The sequence below is a fragment of the Cervus elaphus genome, chromosome 5 (assembly GCF_910594005.1).
Source record: "Cervus elaphus chromosome 5, mCerEla1.1, whole genome shotgun sequence".
NCBI classification, from domain to species: domain Eukaryota; kingdom Metazoa; phylum Chordata; class Mammalia; order Artiodactyla; family Cervidae; genus Cervus; species Cervus elaphus.
The window spans coordinates 102,161,831-102,177,938 of NC_057819.1; the positions used below are offsets into that span (position 1 = coordinate 102,161,831).

General features: G+C 49.0%; 1 long non-coding RNA gene across 1 annotated transcript; it reads left to right on the forward strand.

Annotated features, from left to right (window-relative positions):
* The first annotated feature begins 808 nt into the window (after positions 1-808).
* LOC122693439 lies at positions 809-3,129 on the forward strand. The gene is made up of 3 exons (XR_006340899.1): positions 809-1,013; positions 1,789-1,932; positions 2,279-3,129. It is a non-coding gene; the product is annotated as an uncharacterized LOC122693439 (long non-coding RNA).
* The last annotated feature ends 12,979 nt before the right edge of the window (positions 3,130-16,108 follow it).

Below are 16,108 nucleotides of genomic sequence, written 5' to 3' on the forward strand. Positions count from 1 at the left end.
GTATAACCACCCAGAGTTTCCTATTCTCAGTATTGACCAGGACATTCATGGCCATTGTGTGGACATCTGTTGTTTTTGCTGGTGCAGGGTTCATCCCCCTGCTTCTAGGGTCAGCATCCCAGTTATTGGGGAGGGACCCTGTCTCCCAACCTCAGGGCATGTGTACTAGGAGGGCTGTCATGAGACAAGCAGGTGACCCTTGTCTGCTGGCTGGCACAGCCCATCCTCCTGACCATAGCCTCTGGATCTAAGGTGGTGTGTGATTCAGATTGCCCAGGTGCAGTCCTAGGACCTGTATTGGAGGGAGGATTGCCAGATAGCATACAGGGTGTTTAATTGCATTTGAATTTCAGATCAACAAGGAATAGTTTTTTTATTGTAAGTGTGTCCCAAATATTTGCTAAATCCAGTAACCCTAGCTGGAGCATTAAAGAGAAGTGTGTTGAGCTGGTACTGTGTAAGATAGAGTTGCTGGGAGAAAGCTTTTCTGAAGTTGAGTCCAGGTGGGGGAAGCAGAGCTCAGAGATAAGGAAGGCAGGTACCTGGTAACATCAAGTGAGGCTCTGAGTCTAGTCCCACTGGGAACATCTCGCCACCCTTCAGCTTCATGAGTCAACACAGTCCCTCCTTCCACATAAGCCTGTGTGGGTGGGGTTTTTTTTTTTTTTAACCACTCACAACACAGAATGATGACTTTAAAATCACAATTTGACAGTTACGCCAATGCTTGAAATCCTCTAAATCTTCCTGCTGTATGTTTGTCCAGCTTTTGCAAACACAGGGAAGAGAAAGCTTAGCCTGAGAAGTCATGAGAAATAAGTTTAAGTGACTCCAGTTTCCCAGAGAGCTCTGCTTGAGAAGTCACTCCATTTTTTCCCTTCTCATCTATGGTGTTACCCGCCGCAGGGAGGATGAAGTTTGGAAGGGAGCAGCGGCCTGTCAGTGCTGGCTTCCCTCTGCAGAAAGGCTGGCAGGAGGGGCCTTCACGCTGCTGGACTGCCCCAGCCTGCCAGGTCAGTGACAGCGTCTGAGAGCAGGTGGGGTACTGGTGTATATGTGTGTCGTCCTTGCTTCTGGACTGTCCCACAAACTGTTGGAGGAAAGGACTATAACTTACGTATTTTTATTCCCCTCCCACAGTACCTGGCATACCTGGATAACTGGTATCCGACAGTGAGTGGGGATGCCTTGAGTTGTAAGGATATTGCTGAAAACTGGGTTTGATGGTGGTGGTTTGGGGTGGGTGGAGAGAGGGGTACATACTAGTTAACAGGCATTGGGCCTGCTGGCTCAGGCAGTCATCTGAGCACTTAATTTAGGTTAACTCATTTCATGTCCATAACAGATCAATTACATAGACACTGTTATTACCCCCATTGAATGGATGAAGAAACTGAGGCATAGACTAGCCTTTGAATACACTGGTTGAGAAAGACCCCAGCTTTCTGAGCTTTGAGTCAGAACTGGACATCTCCAAGCCAGTGGGGAGGCTTCCTCTGGGTTTGTGGAAGCCGTGGGTGGAGTGGGCCCAAGGCTCTCCCACCCATGAGAGGGAAGTAGCTGCTCCTGTGGCATAGCCTGGGGAGGAGACCTTGAGACACACGCAGGAGGGGCCGTCCCTCAGGGCCTGCTTGGAGCCATCTTCCTTATTTCTTAGATATTTTCAAGATCAGAGAGATTTTCCACCCAGACCTTGACTTGCAGAGCCTGATTAAACAAGGCTATATGTGGAGGGAGGGAGGTAGGTCTTTGCAGCCCCTTGTCTCCAATCCTGATTCTGATTTTCAGACCAGGCTGAGAACTGTGGGTGTCCACAAGGTGGCGAGCTTCTGCCACCAACGGCCCTGCCGGGAGGAGGGAAGGGAAGGCAGAGAGGGCCGGTGGTGCTCCCCGGACTACCTGTACTACGTGGCTGTGATGTAGCCTTTCCAGGTGGGTATGAGGTTGGTATCAGCCTGAGGTGAAGACAGACAAATAGAACTTTGTACCAGGAAGTGCTGGTCCCCGCTGGGGTGTTACTGACACAGAGCTACACTTTGCCCTGTGTCCTGGCAGAGCTTCAAACTGTTTGCCCTCCCAAGATTCCAGCAAAACCAAACGTGCTTAAGAGGAGCCATCGCTTCTTATATTAGAGCATTCCAAAACTAAATAATAAGGAGAATAGCTGTCATTTATTGAGTATTTTCTGTGAGCCCGGCTGCTATCCTTTCAGCTCCTTGACATCTTAGAGTCACAAATTCTACGTTTCTAAACCTAAATTCTTCCTCCCATCCCACAGGACCTGCCCCCCAGCCACCCACCCCACGCCTCGCTCCCCCACCGACTCCGGGACTGAACCTCCCGTTTAGTCACTCTTTGCATTGGTTGCCTGGGGCTGCCTTAGCAAAGGATCCATCACCAAACCAGCGGCTGCAAACCGCAGACATATGTACTCTCTCAGAGTTCTGGAGACCAGGAGCTCAAATTCAAGGTGTCAGCGGGGAGCGTGTCCTTTCTGTCTCTTCCAGCTTTGGGGACCTTGTGGCCGCACCAGGCCAGTCTCCGCCTTTTGGGCGTCTGTGTCTTCTCCCCTCTGCCTCTTACAAGTAAACTTGTCCTTTAGTGTGGGTCCACCCAGGTGACGCGGGATCATGTCATCTCAGTCGTACCTGCAGGACCCTCTTTTTAAGTAAGGTCACATTCACATATTCCAGAGGCTGGGACATGGACATGCCTTTTCAGCGGACCGTCATTCAGCTCACCGCACTTTAGGAACCTAGGAGCTGTCCTTGACAATGAACCTAGGAATTGACACCTCCCTTCCCCTCCCACCTTGTGATGTCCCCCACTGATTCCGGTAGATTCTTCTGCCCGGTGTCTCTTCACCATCACTGCCAATACCCAGTCCACGCTGTCAGCACTTCCGCCCTCATCTCCTGACTGGAATCCACACGCCCACCCTGCTGTGGACTGAACTGTGCTCCCCGCGCCCCCATTCGTGTATTGAAGCTCTAACCCCCACCGTGACTGCACTGGGCAAAGGCCCTTTAAGGAGATGCTGCTGCCGCCGCCGCTGCTGTTTAATCACTCAGTTGTGTCCAACTCTCTGCGACCCCATGGACTGTAGCCCGCCAGGCTCCTCTGTCCGTGGGATTCTCCAGGTAAGAATACTGGAGTGGGTTGCCAGACCTCCAGGGGATCTTCCTGACCCAGGGCTTGAATCTGCTTCTCCTGCATTGGCAGGTGGATTCTTTACCACTGAGCCACCTGAGAAGCCCCAACTAAAGTTAAAAGAGGTTGTAAAGGTGGGGCCCTAGTCTGAGGGGACTGGGGTCCCTTTAAGAAGAGGAAGAGGCACAAGTGATCTCTGTCCACACGTGCACCGTAAAAAGAATGTGAGGACCCAGCGTAAGGCTGGCGGTCTGCGAGCTCGGAAGAGAGACCTGGTGGCACCTCCATCTAGGGCTCCCATCTCCAGGGCCCTGAGACGATGCGTTTCTGTTGCTCTAGCCCCAGCCTGTGGTGTTTTGTCACGGCAGCCCGAGCAGCCCCAGCGACGACTCTGAGCTTCCTCCCGCCCCCTCACCAAGGCTTCATGAAAGACATGCGTCTCAAACCTCTGCTGGCTGGCCCCTCGCCCCTTTGCCCCTCCTCAAATCCGTGCAGGTGCAGCTCTGAGCGGGGAAGGATGAAACAGGACAGTCTTATGTGATGCCGCCCTGGCTGCCCGTGGCTCTTCAGGTAAAACCCCACATTTTGAACACTGTCCACGGAGCCCAGCCTGTCAGCCTCCACGTATGCCCCATCCCCTCCTTCCCCACCAGTGGCCATGTACAGGACCGTCTGTACACAGTGGTCATCGGCTCCTCCAGCGGATGGCTCCCACCTGGAAGGCTCTCTTGGGCCTGCCTCGCTCTGGCTCATACGACACTCTCAGCACCTTGAGCGCCTCTGTCAGCTGTCACAGCCCGCCTTGCAGCACCGAGAACAATGGCAATTAATTAATCGTGCAGCTAGTTGTTTGGTGTTCATGTTGCCCGTTGGGCTGAAAGCCTGTGAGGTCTGGGCCCGCTTTTGTTCCCCATTGTTTTCCCAGTGCTTAGGGAAGTCAGAATAGCAGACACTTGTTAACTGGAGCTCATGAGTGAGCCCGGGATCAAATACACAGCTCTGATCCTAGTACACATCTCACATCCTTTAGATTCTTCTGCTTCCAGTGTTGAGATGTGAGAAGCAGGGCACGTGCATGTCTGTAACTGGCCCAAGCAAGGCCTCCTGGTTATCACAGCTGGAGCTGAACTCGGAATCCAGAGCTTTCTGATTTCACAGACAATTCACAGCCACAACTCGGGCCCGGTTTGCTTCAGACGATGAGCAGATGCTTAACAGAAAGGCAGAAGCATCTTAACCAGAAATTCATCAGAGGGTAATTTCCTTTATTAAGATAATCATTGCGATCAGCAGCAGGATGGATGAACCACCTGCGATACAGTCATTAGTGGAACACAAGTAGCAGGGAAGGGAAATGGACTGCCCATAACCCGCTATTGCATCCACCAACTGCAGAAACACTATGCTGAGCTAAACAAGGCAGACACAGAGAGTACACACTCTAGGATTCTATTTATGCAAAACCCTGGGAAAGGCAAAGTCATCTACAGTGAAAAACACCAGATCAGCAGTCGCCTATGGGGTGGAGGTGGGAACCCACTGGGCAAGGGGGTGAGGGAACTTTCTGGGGTGATAAGGAAACCTCTGCATCTCGACAGAGGTTTCAGTTACCCAGGTGTGAATGTGTTTGTCCAAGTTCAGCATATGTATGCATGATGGGTGTTGATTTCTCTGTTTTTGCAAAATTTATCTAAAAAAAAAAACACCTCTTAAGCAGATAGTGAATTCTCATTAATGATACACACACCAACGTGTTCAGAGGTGAAGTGTACTAGCATCTACCTCTTACTTCAAAATGCCTCAAAAAATAAAATCAATTGATAAATAGATGGGTAGATGGGATAAGGCAAGTAGAAAAAAATGCTACATGTAGACGCTAGGTGGCGGTATATAGGCGGTCACTGCACAATACTTTCAACTTTGCTCTGTTTGAAAATTTTCATAACGAGCTGTTTAAAAAAAATAACATAATCTGGAAAAAAATGTATTTCAACGGTAGCTAACGTTTGCTGTAATCCATAAGACAGTCCAAAGATGCAGGAAAAGAAAATCACTCATTGTCGTTTCGTGCTAGTTTCAAGGGGTTGATAGGCACAGAGAAGGGAGACAGCGGCCACCCGCTCCCCTAGTCATCAAGTGGGCAGCAGAGTTAGCCCTCAAAACTAGCTCACCAAAAATTGTCCAGTTACAAACGATAACGTTTTTAAGATATCATCTCGAAGCTAGGCCGAGAGAAGACCTGGTAAGTTTTAGGAGTCAAAACAATGAAAACGAAATGCCAGGCTCGTGTTTTGAACCATGCCAAACTGCTTTCTAAAAGGACTGCCTGCTGACACTAGCCCCTTGGCAGTAAAGTCAGGTCTGTCTTCTCAGGGGCCACAGGAGTGAGGAGCCTGGATGGCTGGGGTGTGATGCCCTTGATGGGGGCACAGATACATCCACACTGCGAGCCTCTCACTGCTGACGTGGCCTCGGGGGCACCACTGAGCCTCCCTGGCCTGTCTGCTCATTCCAAGGTCAATCCCTGGTTTTCCATTGCTCCATTTACCAGCAACTTATGACACAGCTGATCCAGGCCTCCGTGGAATACTTGCTGCCCTCAGGCAGGGGTCACCTGTCTCTCCTGGGTCCCTCCCAGCCTCCCTGGCACTCTTTCTCAGCCTCCTTTGCCCCATCCTCACCTTCTCAGTCACACGATGGATTCCCCAGCGTTAATTCCTCAGCCTTTCGGTCTCCCTGCGCCCAGCCCCAACTGTGATAACCCATCTGAGGTCAAATCCTGGATCTGCGCCCGCCCCTCATGGGCTCCGCCCTTGAGTCAATGGCGCCACCAGCTCTCCCAGGTATTCCAGCTGAAATCCTTGCAGCCATCCTCCACTTACGCTTCTCCTCTGTACTTAATTCAGCGATAAAACCTGTTACTTCTGCTTCTAGAATCCATCCACAGCAGCCCCTCCTCCCCACCCTAAAATCTCTCACCTCGACGACTGCATTTGCTGCCTCACTGTGCCTCCACTTCCATTCTTGTCCCAGACTCTCCTTTCCCCTCAGAAGCCAGAACCATTCTTAAAAAAACAAAAAAACAAGATTCTCCCCATCTCACAACTCTCCAGTGGCACTGGAATAAAGTCCCAAATCTGGATCCTTCCCACATGACCCATGACCTCCCTGGTCCGGCGTTCTACTGTCTCCCCTTTGCTCGCTTTGCACCGTCCCTGCTGGCTTCCCAGCTCCTCCTCCAGCAAACCAAGCAGGCTGTCACCTTTTCAGACATGATTTCCTGCACTCAGACCATCCTTCCCTCTCCTGTGGCTTGATCTCTCACTTCCTTTAGGGTTCTCTCAAATGGCACCCCGTCCTAAAGACTGTACAACTGTTGGAAATGGCATCTCTTCACGTTCTATCCCTTTACCCTGCTTTGTGCTTCTCCTGAGCACTTCTCATTGCTCGATATTCTGTATCTATATGCTCATTTTAAATGACCTGTCTCTTCCCACTGAGAACCCAGGCTTCATGTATTTTATCTCTCACTGTCGCCCCAACACCCAAAACAGCCTGGCACTCAGTAGTTGGCCAATGAAGAACTATAGGATGAATGAACAGGTGAAGAGTTGCCCAGCTCAGCGCTGGCCTGGAAAATGCACCCACAGAATGATTTTTCATTACTATAATGATGGTCCTTTATGGAGAAAAAGGACAAAATTTGTAGGGGAAGTCTCAATTGTGGTCCCAAAGTTGGGAGCTGAGTGGAAAAAATCTTTAGTCCCTTGGTCAGGTTCATTATGGGTGTGGATCAGACGTTGCTTTGGTGAACTGGGAGCTAGAATGTCACATGATCCAGAAATGGCTGCCCCCACTTCCTGGTCAGTAGTCTGCCCTCCTGCCCAAAGCCCTTTCTTCATTTGATTGCCTGATTCTACCTGGGAAGCATTTCTTTGAAATGACCCTAACATACCACCACTCAGAGCCCAGAGCTTTCCAGTGGCTGCAAGGCAGTGCTGTTGGACATTTTAGCAGAGCCAGTTAAAAGACTGACCAGAAGTCTGCCAGGCATGCTCTGAAATTAGTTCAGCTTGGACACTGCCCTTCTTATCTCTGCAAACACACAGGTATGGCCCATTGTACCACCTGCAGGAAGTGGGGCCTTTTGATCTCTATAAGGAGACCCATGTTATGGCTCTTAAAAATCAAATTACATTCTTAGTGTGTTTTAAGGTCTCATAGTCTATGGAAATAAACAGGATTCACTTATCAGAAAGGAGATTGAAAGTTCCAGAATCATACTACAAACATTGAGCACCTACTTGGTTGATAATATAGTAACTGTGTTTGATCAAGTTCAAATACCTGATAGCAGCAAAACAGAGAGAAGGAGATGGGGAAAGACACACCTGCATGCAGACAGAGAAAGGGAGGGAGGAGGGATAGAGGCAAGAGAGAAGGAGAAAGAAACCCTTCACACTTGATGAGCACAATCCCAAGGGTTTGTGACTGATGTGGGTGTCACTTTATTTTGCTTCTGCACCTTGTTGGTGAGCTGGGAACTCGGGGCAGAGTGAGCCATGCTCCTTCCTTCCTTGTATTTTCCTTTCTTAGATTCTAAACTATCTGGGCAGAAGATAATTTGCCCACATTCCTCAATACTTGACTCATTCTCCCACCTGCCTGTGTGATCATTCATTTCTAGTGGGCACTTGTTGTTTTCCTCTGTGAATCCATCTACTCTCTATCCTCATGCTTGGAACTTGGCTGGGGTTGACCCCACCCCCAACTCTAGCATCCCCTTGGCCACAGGAATGGGTTCAGAGAAAGGCCTGTGCCCCAATTTAGGCTAAAGAGAGAGTGACCCTGCCTTTCCACCCCCCCACCACCCCTAGAACATATGCTACCATTATCGAAAGTGACCTGCTGTCTTCTCCTGGACCTTGTGGTGTGAGGACATGATCTGGGGATCTGGGCCACTAGGAGGTGATGACACTAACACCACACAAGATGAGAGGGACAGAGACAAGACAGAGATATTGAGCAGAGATTGATTAGGCCCTGGATGCCATGGTTTGAATTACTGATCAAGTCTCATTTGAAGCTAGAACTATTTCTGAACATCCCAGATTTTTTTAGCCAGTACACTCCTTTTTTGCTTTAGCTAGCTTTAATTGGGTACTTCAGAGAAGGCAATGGCAACCCACTCCAGTACTCTTGCCTGGAGAATCCCATGGATGGAGGAGCCTGGTAGGCTGCAGTCCATGGGGTTGCTAAGAGTCAGACACAACTGAGCGACTTCACTTTCATTTTTCACTTTCATGCATTGGAGAAGGAAAGGGAAACCCACTCCAGTGTTCTTGCCTGGAGAATCCAAGAGACGGGGGAGCCTGGTGGGCTGCCGTCTATGGGGTCACACAGAATCGGACATGACTGATGCGACTTAGCAGCAGCAGCAGGAATTGGGTACTTAACTGGGTGACTTGTAGCCCCAAAGAATCCTGACTGACATGTCATCTCTAGTTAACATTTAAGGGGTGACTGCCATGCACTAGGGTCTGTGCCCAGCAGGCCCAGTGAACCTAAGTGAAGTTGGGAGCCGCCCACACTGTGGGGAAAACTCACTGGGAAAGACAGATAATTGTATAAGCGATGACAATGAAGTATGTTCATTCTACTGTTAAAAAGCAGACTGGAGAGTACAATAGGCCCATTTTTTTTTAAAGGTATTTACAGATTTTTATCTGTGCCTTTATGTAGAATAAAATCTGGTAGCATGCTCTGATCTCTGGGCACCATGCAGTGTGATCTATTTTCTTCTCTTACAGTTTGCTTTATTTTTGCAATGAACCTCCATTGTTCTAATAATCAAAAGGGGGAAATGTTAAAATCAAAATAAGCATGGTAAGTGTTATGCTGGGAGAAGGACAGGATGCTGTAAGAGTGCTCAGCAGCTGCACAGTTGTTCAGGGAACTGAGAAGGAGGTTCAGGGAGACCATCCTGCCTCAGTCTGTAGGGTCTCATCCTTGGCCTGGTTCCCAGTCAGGGGAGCCAGCTGCCAGCCCCTTCCCCAGGCTCACTGGAGCAGGTCCCTGGTCCGGCCATGAGGTACATCTCCGAAGCTCATCCTTCTGCATTGCCAGTGGAGGGGGGGTGGGGTTACTGGAAACACAAAGCCCTTTCCTCTCAGAGCTCCAGAAGCTGAACATTAAGAAACCATTGCAAATAGAGTAATTGCTCAGAATGAGCATTAGCATCCTATTAAAAAGAGGCAGTGGCTGTGACTGTAACCTCTAATTCAGCAGCGTTTCCTGAGAAGCATGTTAATGTGATTTGAGCTAATTCCCTCCCTGCTGCCTGGGGGCCCAGTCCAGAGCTGTCCCAGCTCCTGCCCTCAGTCTCTGTGGAAGCATGAGAATCCTTCACCCCTCTGCCTGGAAGGGGAATTTGGGGGCTCAGGTGCAGGCAGGCATCAGTCAATCAGCAGACTAGCTGTTGACTCTCCCCTCTTGTGCTTGACTTTGGATTGGGGGCTGAGGTGGGAGACGGGGAGGGGATGGGAACAAGGCGGGGGAGGGAATGATGTTTATTAAATCTCACTAAGTGCCTTAGTCGTTAGGCATTTGTCTAAGGTGAGTTCTGCTGTGCTAAGAAATGAACGAGTTGGAGAAGAGCATCGTGCAGTAGCAAAGGTACTCCTGGTTCAGTTTTCCATCCTGATCCTGGTGTTGGGGGATGCACTATGGATGAGAAAGCTCCGGTTTTGCTGTCAGGAGCTTATATTCTAATGAGAGGGACCTTGAATCAGCAGTTGCACATCGGCTGCTTTAGCTACAACAGTGTTTTTATGATGCATGAGCACAAGGTGCTTTGAGAGGGTAAAAGAGGATGAGGTAGGAGATGACCTGGCCAGGGCAAGGGGGTCAGAAAAGCTTGCTGGGGAGGAAAGATGTGAAGAATGAACAGGAGCTCACAGAGACCCCAGTCATAACAGTCTAAATATCTCCAGACTTGGCCAAATGTCCCTGCAGGGGGCAGAGAGACAAAATTATTCTGGGTTGGAGTCCACTGATTTCCGTGATTCTGAAAGGAGAGAGGGAAAAGCAAAGTATTTCTCTGCCTCCCTTGGGGATTTCACATGAAGGAACAGACACCACCCAACACCTCCCAGCATCCCCAACATGTGGCCTCATCCTTACCCCTCCACCATTATCTTTCCTTGCTAGACAGAACAGAGTGGTGGCTGCCTGCTCGCCTCACAGGGGATGGCCCAGCAACCACTGTGTCTTTCCAGGAGGACCTGATCCATAACTTGACAGGCCCTGGAGGAAGCCCTCTGAACAGGTGATGGTCCAGATGAGGACAATCTGCTCCCATCACAAGTGCCTGGACCTGGGAGCAGGCAGGGGCTTCTCACCCCAAAGACCCACAGGTCCTCCATCACCTGGAAGCTCAGTGAGGTGGTTACCTAGCAACGGCACAGGCCTGGCAGCCCCGGGGAGCACAGGGTGTGGACACAGAGCATAGGACACAAAGGGTCTTGCGTGCTCATTGTGGGGCTTTGTGTAAGAATCTGCTCTGGGAGCTCCTGGCCGCCTGTGGGCTCTGCTTGCTGGGGAACAGCAGACTGGCCTCTCCCCTCCTCAGCAGGGCCATTAATCAGAGCTCTGAGCCATGAGGGCTCTGAGAAAGGACTTGGGGAGGAGATGTTCTGGGCCTTCTTAGGAAGAGCTGCATGGAGGTTAAATTCATTCACTCACTCAATACATGGTTTTTTTTTTTTTTTTTTTTTTGCCTCTACTACGTATATCAGTCGAGCCACTAATCTCTTTGTACGTCTCTGGAAGTATCAGGTTGGTTGAGACATGGGTCTAATATGCTGTGCAACAGTGTGGAGTTTAAAATATGGACCTTGATCTCCAGGAGCTTTTTTTATCTGCTTGGAAAAACCATACATTCCCAGGAAAGCTATAGAACAATATAAATATCCCATAAAATATAAGCAGGCAGGAGGAGTTGCCAGGCAGTCAGTGATGGAGGGGTGGGGTGTGGGGACCTTTACTGTGAGCTCCTGAGTCATGGAGGGAGTCGGATATGGGGACCCTTACTGTTGTGAGCTTCTGAGTGGGAGACCCTGAGCACAGGTCAGTCCAGTGAAGAGCTCGAATGCTGAAAGTGGGGCTCAGGAAAGCGAAGAAGGTGTCCGAGTGTATCTCTACTGCTGAAGGCAAAGAGGGCTTTGATGGGTTGAGAATTGGTCCTCTTTTACTATCACAGCCGAGTTGGCTGCCTTGAAGTGCTCTCAGACTCATGTCTGAGTTGCTGGTCTCAGCACCTCTTTGAAATCCCTGCTCGGCTTTTGTAGATAATGTGCTCTCCTGAGTATCACGTCTGAAGCCAGGACTTGGGACTTGCTGGACCATGACTGTTCCGGCCAGTTGCTGAGCTGTATCTCTCCACCTCTGGGACCGGCTGGTCTGCGGCTGGGTGGGGCTGGGTGGGGCTCGGTGAGGATGTGTGAGTCACCCTGGACAAAGAGATTAATCCAGGAGCTATCTGGTTTGGACACTGCCTGGTAAGCTTTCTGATTCTGTTTCAGCAACTGCCTGTCTCCCTCATCTCCGACTCCTGTTTCCAGGAGTTTGCGCTTGTCTCCCTTGAGGCTGGCCCTGGAGGCAGTGGCTGCTCACTCTTCCCACTCATTTCATCTCCCATGAGCTCAAAGCCAACAGTTAAGGAGGCCATTGCTGCTCAGCCAATTTCCTAACACCCAAAGGGCAAATGGCATTTGCCTGGTTTGCTGTTCTAAAACACCCAGCACTTTCTCCTTTCTGATTCACGTAGGCTGCCCCCCGGGGGAAGGTGGGCATGTGTAATCAGGCTGTGGAGGGGGGAGCCCTGGTGGGTACCTTTGTGAAAGAGCCCACATCCCCTATCCTCTTGAGTGGGGCAGCCCCAGGCATCGGGGGAGCCACCAAAGGGCTGGAAAAGGGCATTTTCGAAGAGGTGTCCACAGTGGTGAAGCTTGTCTTCCCTCACCATCAAGCAAACACATTTTAATTAAATCACAAAGATAAAAATCTCTGGTTCCCTCTTGAAATCCATCAGAAAAATATGCTGGAAGAACTTTATGGACGGTGAGTATCCCAGGGGGGGAGTGTTTTGTAGTTGAGAACATCAGCAGGGGTGGGTAGGGGAGAAGCAGAGGAGTGGTTATCTTTGCAGCCCCAGCCAAGCCTCTCACCAAAAAATGGCCTAGAAAAGAATTCTCACCTCCCGGGGTTATGTTTATTTGAAATTTGGAATAGCTGTTTGTCTCAGTTGGCTGATCCTCCTCTCAAGGAGAAATTATAGGAATTAAGATAGGGAGGGGGCGGGGAAGCCCTGAATGGAGCGGCGTGCTCTTACTATTACTGCCATAAATAGGTGGCTGTCAACTCTTCCACTGCAGAGCCCTGTGGAGAGAGCCAGGCTCAGAGTCCCCTCCTGATTTCTAGTCACTTCTGTGCTCTGAGGGCATGGGCTCCTTCCTGAGGATGTGGAGTCTCAACTTTGCCATGTGCCTGCTGTGTGACCTTGTGTAAGTTACTGAACCTTTCTGAGCCTCGTCCACTTAACAGAGCTGATAATCAGCTGTACCTTTCAGAGTTGCTCTGAGAAGGCAATAAGACTGTCCACAATTTCCCCCTTCCCCTTCGTCCTCTTCTTCCATCAGGGGCTCTGCTCTTCCTCCGGCAGCTTCTGGGAATGGGTGAACTCTGCTCCCCTCCCTCATCAGCCCATGCCCTTTGGTTACACCTTGCTCCACCCTTGGCTCGAAGTGTTGATTTCTCTATGTTCCTGTCTCTCACACCTCCTTCTGGGACTGGCACCCTCAATGCTACCACCCCCCACCTCCATGGGCTCCCATCTTGATCCTTGTCTCTGTCTCATCGCACAGAGGTGATGAGAGACCCCTCCCGGCACAGAACCTGGCATGTCCCTGCTCCCAGCTCTGTCCACCCTGCCTTTCCTCACCTCCCTTTCCTCCAGCCCCTCTTGGATCTCTTTCCCCCAGTGGTTCTCAGATTTTCGTGTGTGTCAGAATCACCTGGAAAGCTTGTCTGCTGTCGTTTCCCCCCCAAGCTCTATTGGGGTACAACTGACAATTAAAAATTGTGTACATTTAAAGGTGCATGATTTGCTGATTTGTTATACGTATACATTGTGAAATTACCCTCAGTCAACACAGTCAAGCTAGTAAATTTACCCATCACCTCACATAGTCACATCCTTTTCTTTGTTCTTTTGGTAGTGAAAAGAAACTTAAGGTCTACCCTCTTATTGGGCTTCCCAGGTAGCTTCAGTGGGTAAAGAATCTGCCTGCAATGCAGGAGACAACGGAGACATAGGTTTGGTCCCTCGGTTGGGGAGAGAAAGAAATGGCAACCCGCTCCAGTATCCTTGCAAATCTCAGGGACACAGGAGCCTGGCAGGTAAAGTCCATGTGGTTCCAAAGAGTCGGACACAACAGAAGCGACTGAGCACGCAGGCACCCTCTTATCAAGTTTCCAGCATACAGTGCAGTTTTGTTAACTATAGTCACAATGTTATACATTAGCTTTCCAGAATTGCTAAGGGGTTGATATCCGTAATAGACAAGGAACTCATACAATTCAATAGCAAAGACAGTAAACAGCACAATTAAAAAATGTACCAAGCACCTGAATAGACATTTCTCCAAGGAAGACACACAGATGGCCAGCAGGTGCAGGAAAAGCTGCTCAGCTTCACTGATCATCAGTTTAGTTCAGTCACTCAGTCATGTCCGACTCTTTGTAACCCCATGGACTGCAGCACTCCAGGCTTCCCTGTCCATCACCAACTCCCAGAGCTTGCTCAAACTCATGTCCATCAAGTCGGTGATGCCATCCAACCATCTCATCCTCTGTTGTCCCCTTCTCCTCCTGCCTTCAATATTTTCCAGCATCAGGGTCTTTTCCAATGAGTCAGTTCTTTGCATCAGGTAGCCAAAGTATTGGAGTTTCAGCTTCAGCATCAGTCCTTCCAATAAATATTCAGGACTGATTTCCTTTAGGATGGACTGGTTGGATCTCCTTGCAGTCCAAGGGACTCTCAAGAGTCTTCTCCAACACAACAGTTCAAAAGCATCAATTCTTCAGTACTCAGCTTTCTTTATAGTCCAACTCTCACATCCATACATGACTATTGGAAAAACCATAGCGTTGACTAGATGGACCTTTGTTGGTAAAGTAATATCTCTGCTTTTTAATATGCTGTCTAGATTGGTCATAACTTTTCTTCCAAGGAGCAAGCATCTTTTAATTTCATGGCTGCAGTCACCATGTGCAGTGATTTTTGAGCCCCCAAAATAAAGTCTCCCACTGTTTCCATTGTTTCCCCATCTATTTGCCATGAAGCAATGGGACCAGATGCCATGATCTTAGTTTTCCGAATGTTGAGTTTTAAGCCAACTTTTTCACTCTCCTCTTTCACTTTCATCAAGAGGCTTTTTAGTTCTTTGCTTTCTGCCTTAAGGGTGGTGTCATCTGTGTATCTGAGGTTACTGATATTTCTCCTGGCAATCTTGATTCTAGCTTGTGCTCCATCCAGCCTGGCACTTCCCATGATCTACTCTGTATATAAGTTAAATAAGCAGGGTGACAATATATAGCCTTGACATACTCCTTTCCCAATTTGGAACCAGTCTCTTGTTCCATATCTAGTTCTAACTGTTGCTTCTTGACCTGCATACAGATTTCTCAGGAGGCAGGTCAGGTGGTCTGGTATTCCCATCTCTTTCAGAATTTTCCACAGTTTGTTGTGATCCACACAGTCAAAGGCTTGGGCGTAGTCAGTAAAGCAGATGTTTTTCTGGAACTTTCTTGCTTTTTCGATGATCCAATGGATGTTGGCAGTTTGATCTATAGTTCCTCTGCCTTTTCTAAATCCAGCTTGAACATCTGGAATTTCACATTTCATGTACTGTTGAAGCCTGGCTTGGAGAATTTTGAATATGACTTTGCTAGCGTGTGAGATGAATGCAATTTTGCAGTAGTTTGAACATTCTTTGGCATTGCCTTTCTTTAGGATTGAAATGAAAACTGATCTTTTTCAGTCCTGTGGCCACTGCTGAGTTTTCCAAATTTGCTGGCATATTGAGTGCAGCACTTTCACAGCATCACCTTTTAAGTTTTGAAATAGCTCAACTGGAATTCCATCACCTCCACTAACTTTGTTTCTAGTGATGCTTCCTAAGGCCCACCTGACTTCACATTCCAGGATGTCTGGCTCTAGGTGAATGATCACACCATCATGGTTGTCTGGGTCATTAAGGTCTTTTTTGTATAGTTCTGTGTATTGTTGTCACCTCTTCTTAATATCTTCTGCTTCCCTTAGGTTCATACCATTTGTGTCCTTTCTGTGCCCGTCTTTGCATGAAATGTTCCCTTGGGATCTCTCATTTTCTTGCAGAGGTCTCTAGTCTTTCCCATTCTATTGTTTTCCTCTATTTCTTTCTCTGATCATCAGAGAAATGCAAATCAAAACTCACACCTGTCAGTATGGCTATTATCAGAAAGAGGAAAGGTCACAAGCCTTGGTGAGGTTGTGGAGAAGATGGGTTGTTATTGCTTTGCTGCTAGGTCGTGTCCAACTCTTTTGCGACCCTATGGGATCACCAGGCTCCTCTGTTCATGGGATTTTCCAGGCAAGAATACTGGAGCCATTTCCTTTTCCAGAGACTGTCCAGTTTGCGATGTCTAAATATTTACTATCTGGTCCATGGATCTAAGAGCCTGGCAGGCTACAGTCCATAGGGTCATAAAGAGTCAGACATGACTAAAGCAACTTAGCACACCTTTACAGAAAAGTTTGCCAACCCCTCTTCAGAGCCTGAAGGGGTCTGGTGGACAGTGACGGAGGACTGTCCTGTGCCTGACCCAGACCTGTGCCCTCCACACCATCACCACATAT